The following is a 26,774-nucleotide window of genomic DNA, read 5'->3' on the forward strand; positions in this document are numbered from 1 at the left end:
TAATCTATCTATTTAATCATGTACTATGTCTTCTTTTTTCTGCTACTCGAATTCAATTCTTGCTTTTTATGCGGTTGCATACAATATACTAGTATTACGTTTCAGATTAATTATCATTTTTAAGAGTAATTTATATTTACAAAGAGTATCTGGTTGGAACCAGAATGCAACAATACACCTAACATCCCAAAACTTAGATTTAGCTAGACTTATAGAATTAAAGTAAATAATAACTATGAAAAGAGAAATTTAAGGGTTAATAATAAATAGTATAATAACTCTTTTTTAATAGGTTACTTGTACTCAATTAAGTAAATAGTAGTTATCATTTTTAGTAGGATGATTTTTACATCCTCCAGAAAACCAGAGGAAGCTTTGATGCCACCAAACTAGGAGTTTTTTCTTTCTTTTTAATTAGCCGTAGTGAAGGAGTGGAAGGTTAACAATTGGACTTCGCCAAGTTATTTGGATTTCCAGTTAACATATATTTTTCTTGTTGTTCGTTTGTTATTTATGCTAATGATACGGATTGAAAATGATGAATGAAGGTTTTAATCGTAAACCCACAAAGGTGTTCTTCTCAAGCTTAACTTGAAGGAGTGAATCCCAATAAACAAGGTATAAACCTTAGGTTCTCAAAGAGAGTAAGTTTTGATTGATAAAGTTACCCATCCTTACAAAATGAGGGTTTAAATACATCCCCTAGAAGATAAGAAAGGATAAGGAATACCCCTATTAGGGTTGTACTAAGGTTAATAACAAAAGGGTAAAATGGTCAATACGCCCAGACAGATAGTACAAAAAGGTGCAGGTACGGACGTCAGAGGTTGTTGGTGAATTCCTTCGGCAGGAAGTAAACCGAGAGATCCGCCTAGGTTGTTGTTGAGATGCCTCCTGGCGTACGCCTAGATCCGCCCCGCTTGTCTGTCCAAGGGATCCGCCCTCCTAGATACGACCTCTTGTGGGACTGATGAAAGGGGATCCGCCAAGGTGCGTGTTATCAGCGATCCCAGTTAGGATGTCCGCATCATTCTCTCCTTCTTTAAAAGAATGCGGCACTGATTTGTCTATGTTGTGCTCCAAAGGACCATCTGACTTCGATGGGCTAAGGTCACGAATATTGAACGCCGGTGAGATTTTACCAAGCCAATTCGGCAAAGCTATATGATAGGCATTGGCATTGATCTTCTTGGTGACCTTATATGGCCCGTACTTTCTAGGTCGAAGCTTGTTGCTTATGGCGTTGGCGAGTCTCTCTTTTTCCAAGTGAACCATAACCTCATCTCCTACTTCGAACTGTAGGTCCCTGCGGTGCTCATCCGCCTTAGCCTTCAGTTTCTTATTTCTCTCCTCAAGAGTCTCCTTCACCTCTTGGTGCATCTGGACATAGTCTTTGGCTAGTTGGTTCGCAGTTATATTTCCTTTAGGAAGATGGGCTAGATCAAGGACGTGATTTGGGGTCTTAGTGTAGACCACCTCAAAGGGTGACTTCCCAGTTCCCGAGTGTACAGATCCATTGTAGGCGAACTCAGCTTGTGCTAAGACCACGTCCCACATCCTGGGCTTATCCTTACATTTGCTTCGTAGTAAGTTTCCCAAAGTCTGATTGACCGCTTCTGTCTGTCCGTCTGTCTGAGGGTGGGCGGTGGTACTAAACTTCAGAGAAGTATCAAAGAGAGCCCACAAGGTCCGCCAGAAGTGACTCAGGAACTTTGTGTCACGATCTGAGACAATGCTCTTTGGTACGTCATGTAGTCTGACAACCTCTTTGAAGAATAGCTTGGCAGTTGCTGAGGCGTCGTTAGTTTTACGGCATGGTATGAAGTGTGCCATTTTCGAAAACCGGTCCACAACCACAAAGATGGAGTCCATGCCTCTCTGAGTTCTGGGTAACCCTAGGACAAAATCCATGGACAGATCCTCCCATATAGTTTCTGGTACAGGTAGGGGTAGTTGCAAACCAGCATTTGTAGGGTGTCCCTTGGCGGTCTGGCAGACATAGCATCGTTCTACTAGGTACGCCACATCTCTCCTCATCTTGGGCCAGAAATAACGGGAACTCACTGCTTCATAGGTCTTGTTTCGCCCAAAATGTCCCCCCAGGGATCCGCCATGCAGATCACGGATAACCTTTTCGCGGATGGAAGTGCAGGGTAAACAAAGTTGGTTACCCCTCATTAGATACTCATCCGTGATGTGATACGCTCCATCCCCATGCTGGTTTCTACATTTCTCCCAAATGCTACCAAAATCAGGGTCCGCCAGGTACTCCCCTCTGATGTGTTCGAAGCAGTCGGTCTCCAGATTGACTATTTTTATCAGTGCAACCCTTCGACTCAAGGCGTCCGCCACTACGTTCTGTTTTCCCGCCTTATGGATAAGCTTATAGGGGAACTTATCTATGAAGGCGGACCATCGGGCATGCATGGAGCTTCGAAGTTGCTTCTGACTTCCCAGATACTTGAGAGCTTGGTGGTTAGTGTAGAGGATGAACTCTTTTCCCACCAAGTAATGTTCCCATACTTTCAACACCCTCACTAAAGCATAAAACTCTTGATCATACGTTGCCCACCTTTGCCGTGCCTCACAGAGCTTCTCACTGAAGTATGCAATGGGCCTCTTTTCTTGCATCAAGACACCACCAATCCCAATACCACTGGCATCACACTCAACTTCAAACAGCTTGTCAAAATCGGGATACGCCAGCACTGGCGCTGTACTCAGCTTTTCCTTGATCAAGGCGAAGCTCTCCTTTTGGGCGTCCGCCCACTCGAACCCCTTTCCTTTCTTCAAACATTCTGTCAATGGGGCCACTATGGAACTGAAGTTCTTAATGAATCGGCGATAAAACGCTGCTAGCCCATGAAAACTCCTGATATCTCCCACATTCCTCCGAGTGGGCCATTCTTGGATGGCCCTTACCTTCTCCCCATCAACCTTGACTTCATCCCCACTGACCATGAATCCCAGGAAAACCAAGCTTTCCATGACAAAGTCACACTTCTTGGTGTTGGCGAATAGCTGGTGTTTCCTTAACAGGTCAAATACTGTCTGTAAGTGCTTCTCATGTTCCGCCAAGGTCTGGCTATGAATCAAAATATCATCAAAATACACAACTACGAACTTCCCAATCACCGGGCGAAGCACCTGATTCATCAGTCTCATAAAAGTACTAGGGGCGTTGGTCATCCCAAAGGGCATAACTAACCATTCATACAATCCATCTCTTGTCTTGAAGGCAGTCTTCCACTCATCCCCAGATCGGATTCGTATCTGATGATAACCGCTCCTGAGATCAATCTTGGAGAAGACTTTAGATCCGCCAAGCTGGTCCAGCATATCATCCAACCTTGGAATGGGGAACTTGTACTTGATGGTGATCTTGTTGATGGCCCTACTATCAACACACATCCGCCAAGACCCATCCTTCTTTGGCGTAAGTATAGCTGGAACGGCGCAAGGACTCATACTCTCCCTAACGTATCCCATCTCGATGAGTTCCTCCACTTTCTGCCTCATGATGTCATTCTCCTTTGGACTCATTCGATAGTGTGGGAGGCTTGGTAAACTAGCCCCAGGCACAAGATCGATATGATGTTGGATGTCCCTCAGAGGTGGTAATCCGCTTGGTAGCTCTTCCGGGAACAGATCTTGATACTCACCAAGTAGACAGATCACTTCATTCGGCATCTCTCTCTCGCCCCTTTGTGCTGATTCGTGATTCGCCTTTATCATGACCACATACACCATCTGGCTCTCCTCGCATTCGCTAACGAATGATTTGTGTGTGGGACAGACTACTAAGGTGGACTTCTCATCGGCCTTTGATTCCCTCATCATGGGCGTGAGTACGAACTTCACCCCATCCTTTACAAACCTGTAAGTATTCCTTCTTCCGGCGTGGATGGCGTCATTATCAAACTGCCAGGGTCTGCCCAATAATAGGTGGCAGGCATCCATATCGACCACGTCACAACAGACTTCATTCTTATATTCGCCAATCTCAATAGGTACCTTACATCTCTGGCTTACTCTGAGCTCGCCCACATCCTTGATCCATCCAACCCTGTAGGGGTCAGGATATGCCTCTGCCAGCAATCCAAACTTTCGAACGGCGCTGCTACTCATAATGTTCTCCTGGCTACAACTATCAATGATTACATTGCATCGCCCATTGTTCACAAGGCAGCGAGTCCGGAATAGTTGGTGCCTCTGATCGCCCTCTAGTCGGCTGGAGACTAACAAACGTCTGACTACATGAATGGCGTATCTCCCTTCATCCGCCTCATCATCATCCTCTCCTAAGGGTTCATAATATACTTCATCCCCTTCTTCATAGTCTTCTTCATATCTTTCCACCATGTTGGCGCTCTTCCTCTTAGGACACTCGTTGGATCTATGGCCTGGTTCATTGCACCTGAAGCATTTAAAAGGCGCTGGTCTCGCATATGGATTGTTGCTCTTAGGTGGTATAGGTACCTCCTTGTATGGCCTAGTATCTCCAACAGATCCTCTTCCCACACTGTTAACCCTGGCCCCACTAGCACTCGCCACCTGTTTGCCTTTGTCATAAGACTTCACGTTGTCTCTTCCGCCAGGCGTATACTCAGTAGTGGCGGATCTCCTGGATCGCCCGTTTAGTTGAGATTCAGCCTTCAGGGCTAAATTCCTGGCATCTTGTACTCGAACCACCATCTGTGTGCCAATACGATCCTGGATGTTGTATCTCAACCCTTCTAGGTACCTAGAGGTCTTTTGGCTTTCAGTTTCAGACAAGTTGGCCCTTGCCGACAGCCTTAAGAATTCTGAGGTATACTCATGGACAATCCGGGCCCCTTGAGAGCATCCCCTGTAAGAACTATAAATGTACTGATCATAATCCGGTGGTAGGAACCGCTCCCTCAACATCGCCTTCATCCGTAGCCAAGATCTAATCGGATCTCTGCCCCCTCTTCTTCTTTCTTCCCTCATCTGATCCCACCAAACTGATGCGCCACCCTTCAGGGATACGCCACCAGCCTTAATTTCCTCTCATCAGGAATCCCAGTATACTCAAAGAAACGCTCAACTTCCGATAACCAATCTAAGAATCCCTCTATATCCAGTTCGCCACCAAAAGATGGTAAGTCTAATTTTAACTTAAAGGCATCATCCCTGTCAAAGTTTCCTAGATCTGGTTCTGCCCTAGCCATACCCACACGTCTGTTATCAATCGGACCAACATCCCTCATATTTCTAAAGGCACAATTATCCCCAATATCCTCAAAATCATCACTATCGCTATCAGCGTTATGCACAAGGACAAAGTTGGGTCTCCTTACCTTAGGATCCCTAGGACCCATTCGTGGAAGTTGGACATTCGTCAATGGCAGTCGAGGTGGTGTGGGTTGCCTTTGGGGTCGTTGTTTAAGGACTCCTTCCCTCCTCTGGTCGGATTCCCCAGCGGCTGGTCTGACCACTGCACGGATCTCTAATCTGAGGTTTTCCAAGGAAGCAGTTAGTTCCTGGAACCGTTGGTCGTTTTGCTTCTGCCGCTCAAGGCTGGCCTGGATTTGTTCCGCGAGGTGCTCTCTCAGCTCCTCATATCTCCGGTCACTGGTTTCTATGGAATCTTGCGGTTGTCGGGGTTGAACCATTGCCAAAAGAAGTTTCGGGTCAGGAAACGATTGGCTCTGATACCAACTGATACGGATTGAAAACGATGAATGAAGGTTTTAATCGTAAACCCACAAAGGTGTTCTTCTCAAGCTTAACTTGAAGGAGTGAATCCCAATAAACAAGGTATAAACCTTAGGTTCTCAAAGAGAGTAAGTTTTGATTGATAAAGTTACCCTATCCTTACAAAATGAGGGTTTAAATACATCCCCTAGAAGATAAGAAAGGATAAGGAATACCCCTATTAGGGTTGTACTAAGGTTAATAACAAAAGGGTAAAATGGTCAATACGTCCAGACAGATAGTACAAAAAGGTGCAGGTACGGACGTCAGAGGTTGTTGGTGAATTCCTTCGGAAGGAAGTAAACCGAGAGATCCGCCTAGGTGGTTGTTGAGATGCCTCCTGGCGTACGCCTAGATCCGCCCCGCTTGTCTGTCCAAGGGATCTGCCCTCCTAGATACGACCTCTTGTGGGACTGCTGAAAGGGGATCCGCCAAGGTGCGTGTTATCAGCGATCCCAGTTAGGATGTCCGCATCAGCTAATTAGCTGATCAATTCTATAAATGATTCGGGGTTTGATATTTGATTGTATATGCATTAATTGATTAATTGATTGTATTAACGATCTTCAGAAGGATTGATGTTTGATATGCTTTGGATACGAATTGTATCGTTGGTTGGAGCATTTTATTATGAAGTTGTCGATGTTGTGGAAGCAAATGCTATATATGCATGATATGCTTCGGATAGGTTATATACATAGTCAGGGGCGGAGACAGGGAGGGGTCTGGGGTGCCCGGCCCCTCCGGCCGTCGGAACCACCCTGAATAGGGGTGGTTTCTGGCTCCCCTGTCTCCATTGTTTAAGGTTGGCGGTGCTGAATTAGCACCCCAGACTTGAGGCGCTCAACTTTGGGCTGTCTCAAGTCATCCGTATTTGAGCGGCTCGGCTTGGTGTTAAATTGGCTCCCCCAACCGAGTAGTTCTTTATTCGCCACTGTTCACAGCTGTTTTGTAATTCACAGCTGTTTTCTGCCCTTAGCTTTTGATGAACAAATGGCTCAATTGAAGATAAATAAATATCTAAGAATATCTAAAATTAGGTCTGATTTAAGTGAGTGCATTGACTTTAGCATGAGAGTATTTGTACTCTCCCACAGTGTAACAAGTACATCAAGAAATATCTAAGAATATCAACCGTAAACCTTAAGAAATTTCAGGCGTTACCCTCAAGGAATTTTCAACTGTCTCCATTAAGATTTTAACCTTAGGATTATAACCTTCATCGTATTTTCAACGTTCAACCTTTCCTTAATAAATGTTGCCGTTTAGTTCAGGATACAACAAATACAATATTTATTATATTACCCAATGGTAGCAACACATAAAATTAATATTCTATTATAAATCTATCCGCCTAATCAAGGGCTAAATTCTTCAAAATTTACAAGTACAAAGGCATGGAACCTTGAACATTCACTGGTTACCGAAAATACGGAAAACTTTCATGGGCTTAAATTTAGCCTATAAAAGCACAAAAAATATCAATTATAGGTCATCAGAGAGCACCGTGATCAGTGAATCCTATCTTCGTAACCGAACATATGGTTGCCTATTCGGAATTGAACCATTGAATTATGGAGTTGGAGAAGAATTACTCTCACTTTGTTCATTATTCTTGAAATTGAGAGACTTCAAGTCTTTTTTATCAAAGATTTTGAGTAAATAAAGAATCTTGGTCCATGTTGAAGATTCTGATGAAATAAGGACATGCCTATGTTCATAGATGAACATGGCTAAGAACACCATTAAAGCTAGAATAGAAGCTATTCCAGCAAGCAAAAATAAACCCCAAAAACTTTGGAGACTAAGACTGTTTGAAGAAACAGAAGTGTCTAGATCTGGACATGTTTTTTGTTTTCCAAACCATGTTTCTTCTATTTTCTTCATTTTATCTCCTTTCACTTTTAATAATGCTCTTGATATATCTGCTACTAGAGGAGATCCTCTTGCAAATACCTGTCAAAATCATAATCCAAAATAAAACCATATTAGCAGTCGCGAATACAAGATTGAATAGTTGGGTGCCGATTTTATACGTTGTGTATAAGAAAAATTGTTAAATTGAACTTGTTCAAAATTTTTTTGGTATATACGTGTTACAATGTGAATGGTCAAGAACCAAATTTTAAGTATCAATGTAAAAGTTCTCAAAATAAACTATATTGCGTTTAATATTCTTAACACGTAAAAAAAATTATGTCTAATAGAAAAATTCGGAATTAGGGAGAATGGCCTAATAGACAAAAAAAAAAAATGGAAACTTAGATTTAAGGAGGGCTAACAGGCCAATAAAATTAGAATTTCTGATTTGGAGAATGTCTAAGATGATCTAGGCCAAATTTAGGGTGCTAAATCAGCACCCATCAAAATTTCTTGGAGACTGGGGTTAGAACCACCACAACCTCAAATTTTGTGTGGGGGAACTAGCCCTGGTAATGGTGGTTTCGGCGGAACGAGACACATCATTGATATTACTTCGTTAATCTGTCAATTGTACATGGAGGGAGAAATCAGAACTTAACGAAGTAATATGAATGATGTGTACAAACCCTTATCATGGCTTAAATTGATACTTTTTTTAAAGGTTAAGCTTATATTGGTGCTATTTTATATGTAGATACTTCCCAAAAACCAAAAACCTATTTTGGTAATAACTCTAACAAGAATCAATCAGAGAATATGGTAATAACTCTAACATGAATCAATCACTATATATATATATAAAATAAAAAAATAAATGTGAAACCGAAAATCAATCAGAGAATTTGCGGAGATCCCCATGGGAGACATCAAGTTTGGGGATACCTATCTCCGTCCCCGCTTGAGTGGGAAAAAACAACCCTCACCTCACACCACGAATTCTCTAACCCAATCTTTCTCCTGTTGTAAATTGCATAAAATTGAGTTAGAAGTATGATTAATTCCATGGCCAAATGCACCGTTTCATCTTAATAAAGTCACTCCAACAACTTGAAGGGTAAAATGACACCAGAAAAGTGTCGTGGACGTGGCTACCACATCAATAGTAGTCAACTTTCACTGTTGACCGAAACGATATATAATTGCCACCTAGATGACACATATACGTGATCTAGCTGACTGAAAATACATGTGTGTCAAAAAGGTGGATGCCATGTGTCATTTTGGTCAGCTAGGTGGCATTCAGGTGTCATTTCAGTAAGTGGTGAAAGTTAACACGTTGAAGCCACATCATATTTCTGATGTTTCTTTGCTCTTGAAGTTGAGTGACTTTATTAAGTTAAAATTCAAAGTTGGATGCTTTTATTGAAACAAATTAAAGTTGAGTGGCCAATTTGAGACAACAATGAAAGTTTAATGACTAATATCAATTTGGTCAGTGAACTTTTGTGGTTATCTCAAATGATCACTCGACATCAATTTGTCTCAATAAAATAATTTAACTTTGAATTTTGTCTTAATAAAGTCACTCCAGTAACTTCAAAGCAAAAAATACACATCAACAATGGTCAACTTTCATCCTTGGCCGAATGACATGTAACTGTCACCTAAATGACACGTAGCTGCGACCTAGCTGATCGACGTGTCAGAAAGGTGGAAACCGCATGTCATTTTGGTCAGCTAGGTGACAGCTACGTGTGGTTCCAGTCAGTGGTGAAAGTTAACTAGTGCTGATGTAGAAGCCACTTCATATTTTTGTCTCAAATGATCACTCGACTTCAATTTGTCTCAATAAATCACTCAACTTTTTCTCAATAAAGTCACTCCAGCAACTTCAAAGGTAAAAAGACACGGAGAAATGATGTGGATACCACATCTACCGTAGTTAACTTTCACGGTTGATCAAAACGACATATAACTGCCACCTAGATGACATGTAGATGCGACCTAGCTGGTCGACGTGTCAAACAGGTGGAAACCACGTGTAATTTTGGTCAGCTAGGTGGTAGCCACGTGTTATTTCGGTCATTGGTGAATGTTAACTAGTGCTGATATAGAAGCCACGTCATATTTTCGGTCACTGGTGAATGTTTTCTTTCTCAACCGTAAAAAAAAAATTCAGTGACGAAAAATACCACATATATGCATCTGCAAGTCCATAAAATCACATAACATCTATTTGTAATTAACTCAAAACAATAATTGAGGAAGAATCTTACTTTGTGCAAAAACCATAGTTGAGAAAGAAAACCAGAAGCAAGTCGCAGCTTGATGTGAGGGAGAACCTCTAAAATCTTGATTGACTCTATGTTCAAGAACCCACATAGAAAATCCAATGAAAAAAAAGAAACAGAAAGTAGCTATCCAAAGATCCCAAGTCAATGGCTTCAAGAATATCTATGCACTTTTATGATTGTTATCCTTTATTGGTACTACCATTGTTACTCCTGATTCTGTGTATGGCAATGTGAAATCCACATATAATGATGTATATGATGTTATTGTTGTATCTCCCACCACACCATCGTACTCTGTCAAAATTGATTATCGTGTCATAATTGTATCACGCAAATAATACATTTTTATAGAGAATAATAAGATATCAAAATAGCGGCTTTCTATAGTGATCTCGGATCAAAGGGGTATACCACGATTCAGATCATGCCACGTTTAGCAATGATACTCATGTGGCATGATCTGAATGGTTCCCAACCAGTTTTGGTGCGAGACCATTCTAGAATTTTTCATGGGAAATTTTTTACTTTTCAAGTCAAAAAGTGAAAAAAATGGTTTAAAACGTGAAAACAGTTTTTTATAGAGATAAAGTGTAAAAATACTCTTAATGTGTACATGTAGGAGCAATTTTACCCTTAACGTTGGAAGCCAAGAACAATTTTACCTCTAACGTTTGACAAATTAGGTCAATTGGGAAAATTATTCATCAAATTCTTTTCTCGATCATGAATCTTGTCATCTACACTTCATATGTGCGTCATTTTATTACTAATTAGTAACAAATCACAAACATATGATTAAATGTGAAAATTAAAAAACAAAAATTAAAAAATATACTGTATTTTATACAGGTTGGATAAAAAAATTCAAATATTTCGCTGAATTTAAAAATACTAATCTCCAATTATATTATTAAATCACAAAAAACTATAAAATCTTTTTTACGTGCAATTGGTGCGAATAAGGAACAAAATATCCGTGTTTTATAATACTGTCTGAAATTGACCAAACTTGTCAACATGGGTAAAATTGCTATTGGCTGCCAAATTAACCGTAAAATTGCACTATTTTAGACGTTAATGGTAAAATTACTCTTGTCGGTAAAAGTTAGGGCATTTTTACACCTTATCTTTTTATGGGTTACTTACATATAAATTCTACGTGATTTCGTCGATTTGTAGATGGGTAATTGTGGTTTTTTTTTTTTGCAAACGCAATCCTGTAGTTTGTAAAATTTTACATTTGGGTTTACTTTGTCAGAATTTGACTGATAACCACTTCGAAAATAAAATTTTCAACATAACTTTAATTCTTGCAAATTTTCATTTTTGAGTGGTTATCAACCAAATTTGGTAAAATAAAAAAAATACAAAATTTTGCAACAACAATTTACGTTTGTAAAGAAGACTACAACATGTACTAATCTACAAATTTGTGTGCTTGTAATTAACTTTTTCTTTTCATTTAATAAATAGGGTCGGGTTTGGTGGTTTACTCGGAGGTGCCAACATAGTTGGGACGTCCGTCTTCCACTTCTCTCCTCCGCACCTTTAATCAAAAAAATTAACTTTTTCTTTTTGTTATATATATATATATATATAAATGAAGAAAGAGTAGAAATATTACCTTAGAGTAAACTTGATAGACCAAATCATTGTAAGTCCCAGCACTCCCACCATCTTAATTAGAAAAATGTATGTATTCATAACTTAAAGCATATGGTAATGCTTCCACAACTGCATCAAATACATCTATACAATACCCAATTGAATCTTCTCTTCTCACTTTCAAAAATTAAATCCACTCTTTACTGGCACTCCAATCCTCACCACCTTCTTCCCATTATTTGTTGGAATCTCCCATCCCTTTGGAACACTTGTTGTAATCCCTGGCCATATCACACTTCCAACATTCTTGGAACTTGAACTTCCCACATTCTTGGAACTTCCAACATTCTTGGAACTTGAAGTCGAAGTACTATCCAAATTTCTAACAAGCCCATTTCTTGGTGTCCAAAACCCAATTCTTCTTCCTCCTTTACCAACTACGTTAACTATCTCAAAATCTGACGAGGGTAACTGTCCGTTAATAAAAAGAAAATCTCTTGACAAGCCGTTGAAATTAGTGTTTGATAGTTCTTTAATAAGTTTTGGACCATTCTGAGAGACAGGGAGATGTGATATGTCTACTGAGTAGTTCTGGGATGTGATATGCCTAAATTGATACGTTATCCGTTATATAAATTAAGAAAGAGTAGAATCATTTACCTTAGAGTAAACTTGATAAACCAAATCATTGTAAGTCCCATCACTCCCACCATCTTGATTAGAAAAAGGTATGTATTCATAACTCAAAGCATATGGTAATGCTTCCACAACTGCATCAAATACATCTATACAATACCCAATTGAATCTTCTCTTCTCACTTTCAAAAATTCTGTGAATCCACTCTTTACTGGCACCCCAATCCTCACCATCTTCTTTCCCTTATTTGTTGGGATCTCCCATCCCTTTGGAACACTTGTTGTAATCCCTAGTCATATCACACTTCTCTTCTCACTTTCATAAATGTTTAGTACTTTTTTTCTTTCTGAAACTCGAACTTTCTTCGAAAATTTCGTAACCCTTCTCAGTTTGGAATATAAGGTCTAATACCTAATACACCTTCCATTGAATCAATAACTTTAGGACCTAAAACATTCAAAAAAATTAGTAATCCCATTTGTTACTGTTAGGGAAAACCCGCAGCGGAACGAAATATTTAATTTGGGTAAATAAATTGACAACAAAATAAAAGAAGAACAATAAAGTAAATGCTACAACCATTTGCATCGGCCAACAGTCGATGCAAATGTGATGTAAACACATTTGCATCGAGGGCTTTTGCATTAGCCAATGGGCGATGCAAATGGCCCTAAATGGCCGATGCAAATGGCCATTTTTCCACTAGTGATACTTTTCGTATTTAGAGCTATCGATTTATGATTCGACAACATGATTTATATAAATAATCTGCTTGATACGATTATCATTTTTGTGTCATTTATGTTGTTTATAATCATAGATGTTTTTGCTTGTTACATTGTATTGGATAAGCTCTTATGTTAATCAACAAGGTAATTTTGCCATTATGCACGAGCGAACTAAAGATTATGCATCATCATCGTCTTCTCTTCTTGTTAGATAAAATGCATGATAGGGGTGACAAAAAAGATATTCTTAATACAAATAATATTTGTAATATAAAAGATAGGAAATATAGCTAGTATAAAATAGAAAAATCATTTTAATATAAATAAATAATGTGCGTAACATAAAAGGTTAAAATGAAAATCAATTAATATCTACAGCAACATCAAACACTAAATAATAACTTAGCTAGTAGTAACAAAGAGAGAGGACTCAGAACATGTGAATCACTAAGGCAATTTTGCCATTATGCATGAGGGGCGAACTAAAAATTATGCATTATCATCGTCCTCTCTTAGTGATAGATAAAATATACGATAAAGTTGATAAAAATTTATATAATGTGTATTAAAAAAAGAGAATCAAATCAACATTTAAAATATATATAAGAGAACATTTAAATAACTTTAAACGAATTAGTTGAACCTAATTAAAAAAATACTCACGAGGTAAAAAAAAAAAACTTAATAAGTAAATTTAAACAATTTCAAAACTAAAGTTATTTTAAGAAAAGAAAACATTAATTGGAAGTGGAAAAATGCATAATGATGCATATTATATATGCTAAAGCATAAATGAGACTAATGGTGGAGTTATTGTCTATTTTGAACAATAATTTTATATATATATATAAAGCCTTAGCTTTGAATTTTCTATGCCTTCTTCTCAAAGATCTCAATGATTTATTTTTAAATAAATATATTTCATATTCATCCATGTCTTGTTTACCAAGTTTTTAATAATTCAAAATATTTAATTTAAAATCATTTTCAACAGCATCTTAGTTTGGTTCTTAAGTTAAAATTTGAGGGCAGAGAGTTAAAAATCAGTCTCTTAGTGAGTTCTCAAATCACTAATTCATTCTCTTAGAATAAGATGCAAAAATACTCCTAACGTTTACAGACATGAGAAATTTTACTCCTAACATCTAAAATAATGTAATTGTATTCTTAATGTTGGCAGTAAAGAGCAATTTTATCCATATCATTGTCAAATGGATCAATTTGAGAAATATTTCATCAAATTGTCTTTTCGGTCATGAATCTTGTCATTTACACTTCACATGTGAGTATTGACCAAATAACATCTAGATGTTTTTTTACCTACTAATAACTTTAGTGATAATAAAAAAAATCAGCGTGCTTTTTCGCTGATTCACAGATGTGCGTTTGTGGTTTTTTTTCTTACAAAAAGAGGATTGAAGTTATCGTCTGTCTATAAAACCACTGCTTTTTAGGTTGACACTACCAATTTAACCGCTGATGATCTTAAACTAAAAAAAAAAATCAATGAATTAAATTTCTTTAGTACCATATTTACCATAGAATCACGTTTTTTTTTATAGAATTGCAACTTTATTAGATTGTAGGACTAGCGTCCTCACCAATAACATCTGCTAGCCATATAGGCAAAACACTGAAAAGACTATCGTTAGCATAGGAATAAGCCCGCCTAGCCATAACATGAGCGGCCTTATTTGCTAAACGATGAACAGAATCACATTTTTTATTTTCCAAAATCATAATTACACGAGATATCAGAAACTACATTGACAAAAATCTTAGCTACACTACATAAGGGCAATTTGGTCCATATGAAAAAAATTGTTTGGAAAGGAACTTGTCGGGCGTTTGGTATTCTATTGGGATAGGGATAAGGATAAGGATAAATGGCGGGGATAAGGATCAAAATATAATAGTCCGGAATTATTATTCCATGTTTGGTATGTGGGAGAGGGATAGAAGATACAATAATACATTTTACTATTTTAACCTTATTTAAACTACATAACATTAATTTGAGCGATAAGATGGACTTTTCCATCCTATTAAAATCGTAGGAGCGTATTCCATCTCCTCATGGCACACCCACTTAGGTATATGATTTGAGGGATAAGAGGCTTACCTTCATCTGCCTCACTTTTCTATCTTACAAACAAACACGAGATAACTTATCTCATGTTTTTTTATTCCTGTCCCTCCTCATATGCCCGTCTTACAAACACCCTGTTGGTAGACTTACATTACTTAAGGTCATTTTGGTCTACTTCGTAAGGGTTTCTATCGAAAGTTTGGTTAAGGTTTTTAGGAGGGAGTCTTCTCCGCCGTGCGATGACCCACCCCTCCTTCTTCGTCGTGCATCGGTGTTCCCTAGTAGAGACATTGTTATGTCCGATGAAAACTTGTTGTGCTGTTTATGGGATCCTATTGCGAAATAAAATTTAAAATATATTAATATTAGCTTATTATCTCAACAAAAAAAAATTTAAACTTGTAAATTCAAATATATATATATATATATATATATATATATAATAATACAGAATATGTGTAATTCGGTGCAGTTCGAATTTTTATCATTTTATTATCAAACAAAACCGAACCTAAATGCAGCCACAAATAACCCTGCGCCAAATCAAATTTAATATGTTCGGTTTGATAGTTTAAACCAAACAGATGCAAACCCATGCTTCACACAAGGGCAATTTGGTTTACAAAACATAAGGGCAATTTGGTCTATAAATGAACAAAATTGTTTGGTAGACCTACATTATATAAGGTCAATTTGGTCTACATAACATAAAGCATTAGGGTTTCTATCGAAAGTGGGTCTTCTGCGCTATGCAATGACCACCCCCTCCTTCTCCGCCTTGTTTACCGGTAAAGACATTTATATCTCCGATAGAAACTTGCTGTGTTGTTTATGGAATCCGATTGCGATTAAATCAACATCTTGTGTATCAACCGATAGTCATGAACCTATACAAAATAATTATCTTCACCATCTGATATTTGGAGGACGAATTTGGAAGAACGATATTGCAATTGCAACAAAGAAACTCATCAGATTATGTGTAGCATTTGCCATGTCGGCCTCTAAGTTTTAGCACAATATCCTCTGAGCCGGGAAGTGCAGAAACGTCGACGGAATTTATAGGATCCGATTGCGATTAGGGTATGATATGTGATTTAATTGCTGTTTTATTTAAGTTTAAATCGTTTTACCAAAACGACTGCGTTTTTCTTTGTAACGGTAAGTAGAGTTTGTTAGATGGGTTTACACGTGTTGCGTTCTCTAGAGACGTGTTGCGTTCTCTGGAGACCTGTTGCTCGTTGTGCAGGTGCAATGGTCTATTAAGAGCTGCTACTTTGTAATTGATACCATGAATGAATTTGCAGAATCTCTTTCTCTCTCAATATCTTGTGTTTCTTATTCTTTTTCCCTCATCTCCGTCTTCTTTGATTTATCTAGTATCATTTGGTATCAGAGCGTTCTTTCCTCATCGGAAATACGCTTCCAGTAACTCACTCTCTCATCGAATCCAAATCACTTCCGATGGCCGCTGGAACTCGAGCTCAGGAACTCAAACAGATTGAGGATAACCTCAAATCAATGGTGAAGGGCATGTTTGTGGAGCACAGCAAGAAGCAGGAACAATGGCTAGAGGAAATGTTGACCCAACAACATGGCTCCATTGTTCATGAGCTGAAAAATTACATGGCTACTCTCAACACTTCAACTTCATCGCACAATAGGCCTCCTGATCGTAATATCAATATTGGTTCTAATATTGAGCAGCCATATCAACTCTCCACACGATTTGCTAAGGTGGAATTTCCTCGTTTTGACGGAACAGAGCTTGAAGGGTGGTTGTTCAGATGTGAGAGATTTTTTCAGATTGACAGAACTCCACCTGAATCGATGGTGAAGCTTGCTTCTCTTCACTTGGGAGGTCGAGCTTTGGAGTGGCACCAAACTTACTTGAAGAACAAAGGGTCTCTAACAGATCCACCATGGAGTGAGTATGTGAAGGCCATTAAAGGGCGATTTGGGGAGAGGATCTATGAAGATCCTATGGCTGATTTGAAAAGGCTCACACAAACTGGTAATCTCCTGGATTATCTTGAATCTTTTGATGTACGCTCTCATAAGGTATCCCTCTCAGAAGAAAATATCTTAAGTTGTTTTCTTAGTGGTCTTAAAGATGAAATTGGTTATCCCCTACAAATGCTAGGCCCTAAAACTTTGCAGCAAGCTTATGCTCTTGCTAGAATGCAGGATAATTATTTGAATGCAATGAAGTTAGGAAAAACTTCTACCAATCGATTTACCTCAAATCCCTCATCTGTTATACCTTACAAGCCACCACCACCCTTATTGCCTACCCCAACTACACAAAAGATACCTTCACATCATCCCTTACCAGCTAACAAACCTCAAGTTTTTCCACCCAACACCCCAAAACCCAAGGCTCGAAGACTCACTGAAGCTGAGATTGCTGATAAAAGGTCCAAGAACCTTTGCTTCTGGTGTGATGAAAAATTCACCCCTGGCCACCAATGTAAGAAGAAGTACCTACACATGATCATGGTCCAGGAATGTCCTGAGGACCTAGAAGAGGCAAACCATGAAGAGGAGGTCTCCAATGAAGAAGTTCCGTTGATCTCTCTGTGTGCAATGGGGGTCCCTCTACCGGATCACCACAAACAATGAGGCTGGAAGGATGGTTCAAGAAACAATTATTGCATATCTTGGTAGATTCTGGCAGTACACATAACTTTTTGGATCTGTCTATGGCAAAAAGATTGGGGTGTCAATTGCAATCAAGTATGCCAGTCCAGATTGTAGTTGCTAATGGCCAAGTAGTGAGGTGTTCCCAAGTTTGCCAGAATTTTTGTTGGAAGGTACAAAATCAGGAGTTTGTGGCTGACTTCTTAGTAATGAACTTGGGAGGTTGTGAAATTGTCCTTGGATTCCAATGGTTGGTTACCTTAGGGGATATCACTTGGAATTTCAATTCCTTGAGTATAACTTTCCAATTGGAAAATATTTATTATTGTTTGCAGGGTGTTAACACAACAAGGGTGCAATTTATTTCTGAAAGCAACATGATTCGATTGCTTAATCATGGCTATGCAGCTTTCCTGGCACAAGTTCAACAAGCTGAAGGATCACCTCAAGGATCTCCTCATTCAATTCCTAAGCAGCTGGAACCCTTGCTGCTAGAATTTCACTTCTTATTCAATAAGATCACCGCACTCCCTCCCCAAAGAGCTCAAGATCATAGGATCCCCTTGATTGAAGGAGCTACACCAGTGAACATCAGACCATATAGACACTCAGCTATGTAGAAGGATGTTGTTGAGGCAATGGTACAGGAACTACTGGACAATGGCACTATTAGACATAGTGTTAGCCCCTTCTCTTCTCCTGTGGTCCTAGTCAAGAAAAAGGATAACTCATGGAGAATGTGCATTGACTATAGGGAACTCAATAGTAAAACTGTGAAAGACAGGTTTCCTATACCTATTATAGAAGAGCTAGGATGAACTTCATGGTGCTTGGGTTTTCTCCAAACTGGATCTCACTTCTGGTTATTATCAAATTAGAATGCATTCTTTGGATATTCCCAAAACTGCTTTCAGAACTCATGAGGGTCACTATGAATTTGTGGTGATGCCCTTTGGATTAACAAATGCACCTTCAACCTTTCAAAGTTTAATGAACTCCATTTTTAAAGATTCCCTTAGGAAATTTGTCCTGGTCTTTTTTGATGACATCTTGGTTTATAGCAGGGACTTAGAATCTCATTTGCAACATCTTAGATGGGTTTTTATGAAGTTACAAGAACACCAGCTCTTAGCTAAGAAGAGCAAATGTGTGTTTGGAAGCTCATCTGTTGAATACCTGGGGCATGTTATTCAGGGTGGAGGAGTGACTACTGATCGTAGGAAGATAGAGGCTATAGCAGCTTGGCCGATCCCAGTTAATCTTAAACAATTGCGTGGATTCTTGGGTTTGGCTGGTTACTACAGACGATTTATCAAGCAATATGGTGTAATAAGCAAGTCATTGACAGATTTGTTAAAGAAGGATGGATTCCTATGGGGGGGATAAAGCTGAAGCTGGCTTCAACAGACTCAAATTGGCTCTCACTAGTGCACCAGTTCTTGCTTTACCTGACCCAGATAAGTTGTTTGTAATTGAAATTGATGCTTGTGATGTTGGTATTGGTGCTATTTTGATGCATGAGGGGCATCCAATTGCTTATATTAGTAAGGCCCTGACTCCTAGGCACCACTCTTTGTCTATGTACGAAAAGGAGCTGCTGGCAATGGTGTTTGCTGTCAAGCATTGGGATCATTATGTTTCTCACAGGCGTTTTCTTATCAAGACAGATCACAAATCTCTGAAATTCTTGTTGGAACAAAGAATTACTACCAGCCACCAACAAAAGTACATTGCCAAACTTTTTGGCTATGATTTTGAGATATCTTACAAGCAAGGCAAGGAGAATACTGCAGCGGATGCCCTATCCAGGTTACCTGCACCTGAGTTGGCAGCCCTTACTATGTCTACTCCAGTTCACAGCTTGCTACCTGAAATTGAAGCTTGCTGGTTATAAGATCCTCAATTGCAATCCCTTATTGAGGATTTGAAGAAGGGACAACCAGTCAAAGAAGCTTACACATGGAAAGATTCTCTGCTGAGAAGGAAAGGGAGGTTAATGGTGGGCAATGACAAAGAACCGAAGTTCAAACAGCTACAACTGGTTCATGATTCCTCTTCTGGGGGGCACTCTGGAGTCCAAGCAACTTACAAGAGGCTGCAACAGCTTTTTTATTAGAAGAATATGGAGAAGGATGTGCGCAATTATGTAAGAGAATGCATGGTGTGTCAGACTTGCAAATATGAAACATTGAGCACTCCTGGATTGATGCAACCTTTACCTATTCCTGAGATCATTTGGACTGACATAAGTATGGATTTTATAGAAGGTTTACCTAAATGCAAAGGTAAGGAAGTGATAATGGTGGTAGTGGACAGGTTAAGTAAATACGCTCATTTTCTTGGCCTGGGGCACCCATACACTGCCATTGATGTTGCTCAGTTATTTCTTGATAACATCTACAAACTTCAGGGATTGCCAACATCAATTGTCTCAGATCGTGATCCAGTGTTTGTCAGTGCTGTTTGGTCTGAATTATTTAAGTTGCAAGGAGTAGATTTGCTTAAGTCTACTGCCTATCACCCTCAAACAGATGGGCAGACAGAAGTGGTGAATAGATGTTTGGAGACTTACCTGCGTTGTATGACCCATGAGCATCCTAAACTATGGGCTCATTGGTTGCCCCTGGCAGAATGGTGGTATAACACCACATTTCACTCCTCACTTCAGATGACTCCCTATGAAGATGTATATGGAGTCTCCCCTCCTTTGCACATTCCTTATTACCCTGGGGATTCAATGATCACTTATGTGGATCAGTTACTCAAAGATAGGGAGGTTGCTTTACAGGTCATGAAATTTCAACTGAATAGAGCACAACATTGCATGAAACAGCAAGCTGATGCTCACAGGTCAGGAAGGCAGTTCAACATTGGTGACATGGTGTTTGTCAAGCTGCAACCTTACAGGCAGCAGTCAGTGGTGAGCAGAGGAAACCAAAAATTGTCTCCCCTGTATTATGGCCCTTACAAGATCTTGGACAGAATTGGAGCTGTTTCTTACAAGTTACTTCTTCCTCCTAGTTCAACAATTCATCCAGTCTTTCATGTCTCTCAATTGAAGAAGAAGGTGTCAGACAGAGTTGGCAAGTTTACTGAATTACCAGGTTCGATGCAAGAACAAAGCCCCATTCCCATTGCTGTGTTGGATAGGAAAATGGTAAAACGGGGGAATCAAGCATCTACACAAGTCTTAATCCAATGGGGTGGAACTCAAGATGAAGAAACTACTTGGGAATTTGCAGATGAAATGCAGAAGAGGTTTCCAGATTTTAACCTCATGGACAAGGTTCTTTATGGGGAATGGATTGATATGTGATTTAATTGCTGTTTTATTTAAGTTTAAATCGTTTTACCAAAACGACTGCATTTTTCTTTGTAACGGTAAGTAGAGTTTGTTAGATGGGTTTACACGTGTTGCGTTCTCTGGAGACCTGTTACTCGTTGTGCAGGTGCAACGGTCTATTAAGAGCTGCAACTTTGTAATTGATACCATGAATGAATTTGCATAATCTCTTTCTCTCTCAATATCTTGTGTTTCTTATTCTTTTTCCCTCATCTCCTTCTTCTTTGATTTATCTGGTATCAGGGTATTTGCAGCATCTGTTGTTTGCTGGTAATTTTCATTTCCTAATTATGTTTATTTTACCTCTTTCGTTTGCTTCACTGTTTGTTTATTTTACTTCTTCGCTTTCCACTTTGATAGAACCAACCTGCGTGTATTAGAATGACGGGAGGAATTCTTTTAACTGTTTCTTTGGCGCTTTGTATTTTGATTCTGAATTGAGCTGAAAGGTTTATAGTAATTATTGTCAATCGTAAGAATTGATTTTAATTTTTTTTGATGATTAATACTGAATTTGAAATCTTATTAGCTGCCATTAATCTCTACCTATTATTTCGACGGTCTATATTGTATTTGCTTGCACTTACCTGTTATCGAAGATAATTGTATTGTATTTGCTTGTGCTATACAGTCTCTACGTCGTTTCATAATATGACCTCATGCAAGTTGATGTTTATGTGAAATGAAATTGTTAGCTCGTCTTATTTACATCTTACATGCTCTTTTCCGTAAGGGCAATTTGGTCCATATGAACAAAATTGTTTGGAAAGGAACTTGCGGGGCGTTTGGTATTCTATTGGGATAGGGATAAGGATAAAGATAAATGGCGGGGATAAGGATCAAAATATAATAGTCCGGAATTATTATTCCATGTTTGGTATGTGGGAGAGGGATAGAGATAAAATAATACATTTTACTATTTTAACCTTATTTAAGCTACATAACATTAATTCGAGGGATAAGATGGACTTTTCCATCCTATTAAAATCGTAGGAGCTTATTCCACCTCCTCATGCCACACCCTCTTGGGTATATGATTTGAGGGATAAGAGACTTACCTTCATCTGTCTCACTTTTCTATCTTACAAACAAACACGAGATAACTTATCTCGTGTTTTTTTTTATTTTTGTCCCTCCTCCTATGCCCTTCTAACAAACACCCTGTTGGTAGACTTACATTACTTAAGGTCAATTTGGTCTATTTTGTAAGGGTTTCGATCGAAAGTTCGGTTAAGGTTTTTAGGAGGGAGTCTTCTCCGCGTGCGATGACCCACCCATCCTTCTTCGTCGTGCATCGGAGTTCCCTGGTAGAGACATTGATATGTCTGATCAAAACTTGTTGTGCTGTTTGTGGGATCCTGTTGCGATCAGGGTTATCTCCTTTATCAACCGATAGCCATGAACCTATACAAAGTTATCATCACCCTCGGATATTTGCAGCCGCTGTTGTTTGCCGGTAATTTTCATTTCACAATTAAGTTTATTTTACTTCTTTCGCACTTTGTATTCTGATTAGAATGGCTGGAGTAATCCCAGTAAGTTTTTCTTTGGCACTTTGTTTTCTGATTCTGAATTGAGCCGAAGGTTTATAGTAATTATTGTTAATGTTAAGAGTTGATCTTAACAGACAAAAGTGAAACAATCTTCAATTTGTCATGAATTATTTCAGAAGAAAATTTCAAATTAAAATGTATATATTAGACACAATATCCTTAAAATAAAGGAAGAAAAATGTGACCTTACTATGCTGCACGGAAACCCATCATGACACCGGTTTCAGCTTTTCCGGAGACTCTCCGAAACTGATACTAAATGTTTCCTGCAATTATCCAAAATATGAAAAAGGGTTTCCTCTACCTTTTCCAGAACTACCAAAATTTTGGAAATTCAAACTTTATATTTTACGATTCATGTTCAGTCTAAGATTATAAGATTATGAAAATTAAAAATTCCTATTTGACAGATAATTTCTTTCTCCTCTAATTTCTGTCCCAGGAATCTCAATTGAACTTCGACTTTCTTTCTTCATCTTGTTATTTGTTCTTGTTTTTTAAATATATTGTTATATTTTTAATATTTAAAACGATTTTCCGTTTCCCGTTCTGTGCACTACCTCATAAGCTAGCTAGGTGTGAGAGCAATAAAGCACAAATCATATGTTCAATTACTCAATGCTAAAGTATAACCATCCATAAACTAATGAAAACAATAACAAAGAGCCAGTTCATAGCAGTTGATGCCAGCATTCTAAAACTTGGGTTTTAATGAGAAAATAAAATTTTAACCTTTCCTTTGCTTGCGAGAAGAACTTGGGTTTATAAAGTTTAATAATCTTAACTTGTTTGGCTGGAAAGGTTTATAAATGATGTGTAGAACTCTCAATTCTTTATGGAAATTTTTGGTCTATATAATATGAGCTGAATTGATTTTTGGCCTACAGATAATCCCAATTTTGTTGGTTGAGAAATAAAGGAAACAACTCTTTTCTATTGCTACTCTTACTTTACCCAATGGATGTATGGGAAGGAAACTCACCTTCCACAAATGGCGCTTTATGTCACTTCTGAGGGACTTGGGAAATTTCTGTAACAAATTCTCTACGTCAAGACCTTTAATTTGTTTCCAGATCATGGCATCTCACACCCTTTTTCAGAGTAGGGGAAAGAATACGTGTCCATCAAGAGAATCCCAATAAATTTTGTGAAGAAATATGGCAAAGAACTCTCTTCAATTGCTACACTTACTAGACCCGATGGTCATTTATGGATAGTGGAACTCGAATACTGAGAATCCCAATAAAGTTTGTGAAGGTATATGGGAAATAACTCTCTTCTATTGCCTTCACTTACTGGATCCAATGGCCATATATGGGTAGTGGAACTCGAAAAAATTGACAACAAGTTATGGTTTCATAATGGTTGGCATTAATTTACCTTATGTGACTTAATGCACATTGATTCTACATTAACTCTAATTAGGAATTTGATGTTTCATTACTAAAAATTTAATAAGGTTAAACCCTTGGTTTTCCTTCCATTTAATGTTTTCAATTAAGTTCTTAAGTGCAGGTACAGTTTTTATTAAGCTCAGGAGACAATTAATCAATTAAATCACACAAACCTAGTCAAAATGCACCTAAACAGATGTCTATGACCAATTCTCTACCGAGAATTATTAATTCTCGGCAAGTACAAAAAAAACTGGTCGAAATCAGAGTGAAAAATTCTCTGAATTTCGAGTGCCGCGACCGCGGTAGGCAATTTTCGGTCGCGACACGCGACCTTTAGGACGGGTATAGGCACAAATTTATCTAATTTTGCAACCTTTTCCTATTCCTACACTACTTCCTCACACCTATATTCATACCTCTATTGACCTATCCCTTACACAAATTTTACATCGCCTCCTATTTTACGCAAATTACACAATCCAAACTCTTCCCAGTACAATCAATTCCTCACCATATCACTTTTACTTTTAACCAATTTTTACTTCTCCAAAATACATCTTTCCCAAACACCACATCCATAACCTAACCCTTTTTACACACAATGCCTAAACATCAGCAGGTTACTCACCAGGTTTCCTCTACCTCTAATAAATTGTTTGCACGTTGAATATGGATCCATTCAACATTATTTCGGATGGGGACAAGTAGTGGTACAAGCACTTTTATGGGCATCACGCGTAGTGCATAGAGAAACAGACATTCTTGTATTGGTTACTCTTTCCCATGCTACAAAGGAATGAGAGGATTACATTTAGGGATTTGAGTTAATTTATGAAGTTGGGGTGACGAGATGAGTATTTAAGTTTGGCTATCATACAAAATGATTTATTGTTAAGCCATTAATTTTCCGATCGATCCGGTTTGGACATATTTTTGCCTAGTTTGGATGAATTTAATTCCAAATACACTTTTAACACGCTCATTAAGGATAATAGTAATTTTCATTTCAATACATTTTTATCCGATTTTCTTTTTAGGCATGTTAACAAGGTAAAAGATTAGAAGTCTGGTTTTGTTTGTTTTGGATTACATCTTCAAGGATTTCGTGGTAGATTAAATTGGCTAACCTTTTGACAATTGAGTCCATGTTTCCGTTTCAACCAATAAGCACGTTACTATGTGTACTTTGATTACGGGTCTTGTTTTGGAATCTACGAGTATTTTGGACTGGTTTTCCATCACTTACTCCTACTTATTTTCCGATGTTGGAATTCCAAGTTCACATGGTAATGGTATTAAAGATGATGGTACTAAGCAGACACATTTTGGTGACGATGACGATATACATGAAGATGTAGAGAATGAAGAAGGTGCGGAGGAGGAGCATATTGATGCCTACACACAAGCACAAGGACATGTTGGTAACGAGCACAATGATCCAATTAATTTGCCAAGAATTTTGAACCAAATGAATGCACACAACCATCAAATGAATGTGCGGTTGGCTGCTATTGATGAATGCAAATCAACATATTATTAATTTACGTGGTGGATGCCAATATCCATACTTTGAGGAGCAAGCACACGTTGACCCGACGCCGGTTGTTATCATTTTTCCGTCGTCAAGGCATACTGACCACACCTTCTCCACCGGGTTCACCTTCACAAGAATAGATTTTATCTTATCTTTTCTCAACTTGTTTATCTTGACTTGTTGTTTTTCATTAAAGTTTGGTCCCATAATTTTATTTTTCTTAAAATTTGGTACAATTTCAATTTCTATTCTGTTGGATAAAATGCATTTCATATTTCTCTATTTTCTTTTCGTATGATTTATTTCGTACACATTTTTCGTGTTTTATCAATTATTGTACCAATGAGGACATGGTCCAATTTAAGTGTGGGAGGAGATATTGAATATATCATTTTATTTTTAGTACGAATAATTGCAACGAATAATATTTTTATGCAATGAATAAGAATAATTTATAAATGGAACACTTGTTTTATGCAAATACAACATATATTGCAACACAATTTATTAAACATTATTTTTCATAACGTTACATTTTTATTTGTTTAAATGATTATTTTTTAGGTTATCATTATCGGTAGAAATAATATTTCTATACGGGTAATATTTTCAAAAAATTTCACAAATCTTCGATACGATTTTAAGTATAAAAATTGTCTCGAGTGAATGTATTTAAGATAAATAAATTCTTTATTTCAATCTCTATTTTATATCATGCAATTCATGATACAATAAATCTTATTTTAAATTTTCAATTAGGTTTATAGGCATTAAATTAAACAAAAAATTTTAGCTCGGTTTGATTTCGTCTTACATTAAAACCAATTGAAGTTTTTAAGGAAACTTTAGCCATAATACATGTTGAATTTTAAGTCAATATAGGATGAATGTGCTATCTTTCTTTTTCCCAAGTTACAATTTTAAATTCATATTAATTAATCAATTAGTTAAATTCTTAACTTTTGGCCACGATTGAGAGCAACCTTATCACAATCGAGGTATGAAAGGGAAGAAAATTAAGTACCGTTTACTTTTGGCCACGGTTGCGACCACCCTTATCACAATCGAGGTATGGAAGGAACGTTAAAAGCAACAAAAAAATAAGCGTGTTTAAGTTGAAAGTAACGATTGCGTCCACTCATGGCATGGTCGGTACCTCTTAAGCGAACACTAAGCAATAAAATACGTATAAGTTACGATCAAGACCACCCTTATCTCGGGCGTAACTAAGCAAACAAATTAACATTAAGTACTTATTTAAATATAATATATTTCATATATTAGTTTAGGTTTGGGAAAGGAAATTTTGTGCTTTAAAATACCTTGAGACGGAAAATTCAATAACATGCGTGCTTATATCGTCCCGAATACTT

The 26,774-nt window shown here is 37.9% G+C and overlaps 1 pseudogene; it reads right to left on the reverse strand.

Moving 5' to 3' along the window:
* Positions 1–7,290: 7,290 nt before the first annotated feature.
* LOC136203833 (glutamate receptor 2.7-like) lies at positions 7,291–14,522 on the reverse strand (annotated as a pseudogene).
* Positions 14,523–26,774: the final 12,252 nt, after the last annotated feature.

Source organism: Euphorbia lathyris, chromosome 8, assembly GCF_963576675.1.
Source record: "Euphorbia lathyris chromosome 8, ddEupLath1.1, whole genome shotgun sequence".
NCBI classification, from domain to species: Eukaryota; Viridiplantae; Streptophyta; class Magnoliopsida; order Malpighiales; family Euphorbiaceae; genus Euphorbia; species Euphorbia lathyris.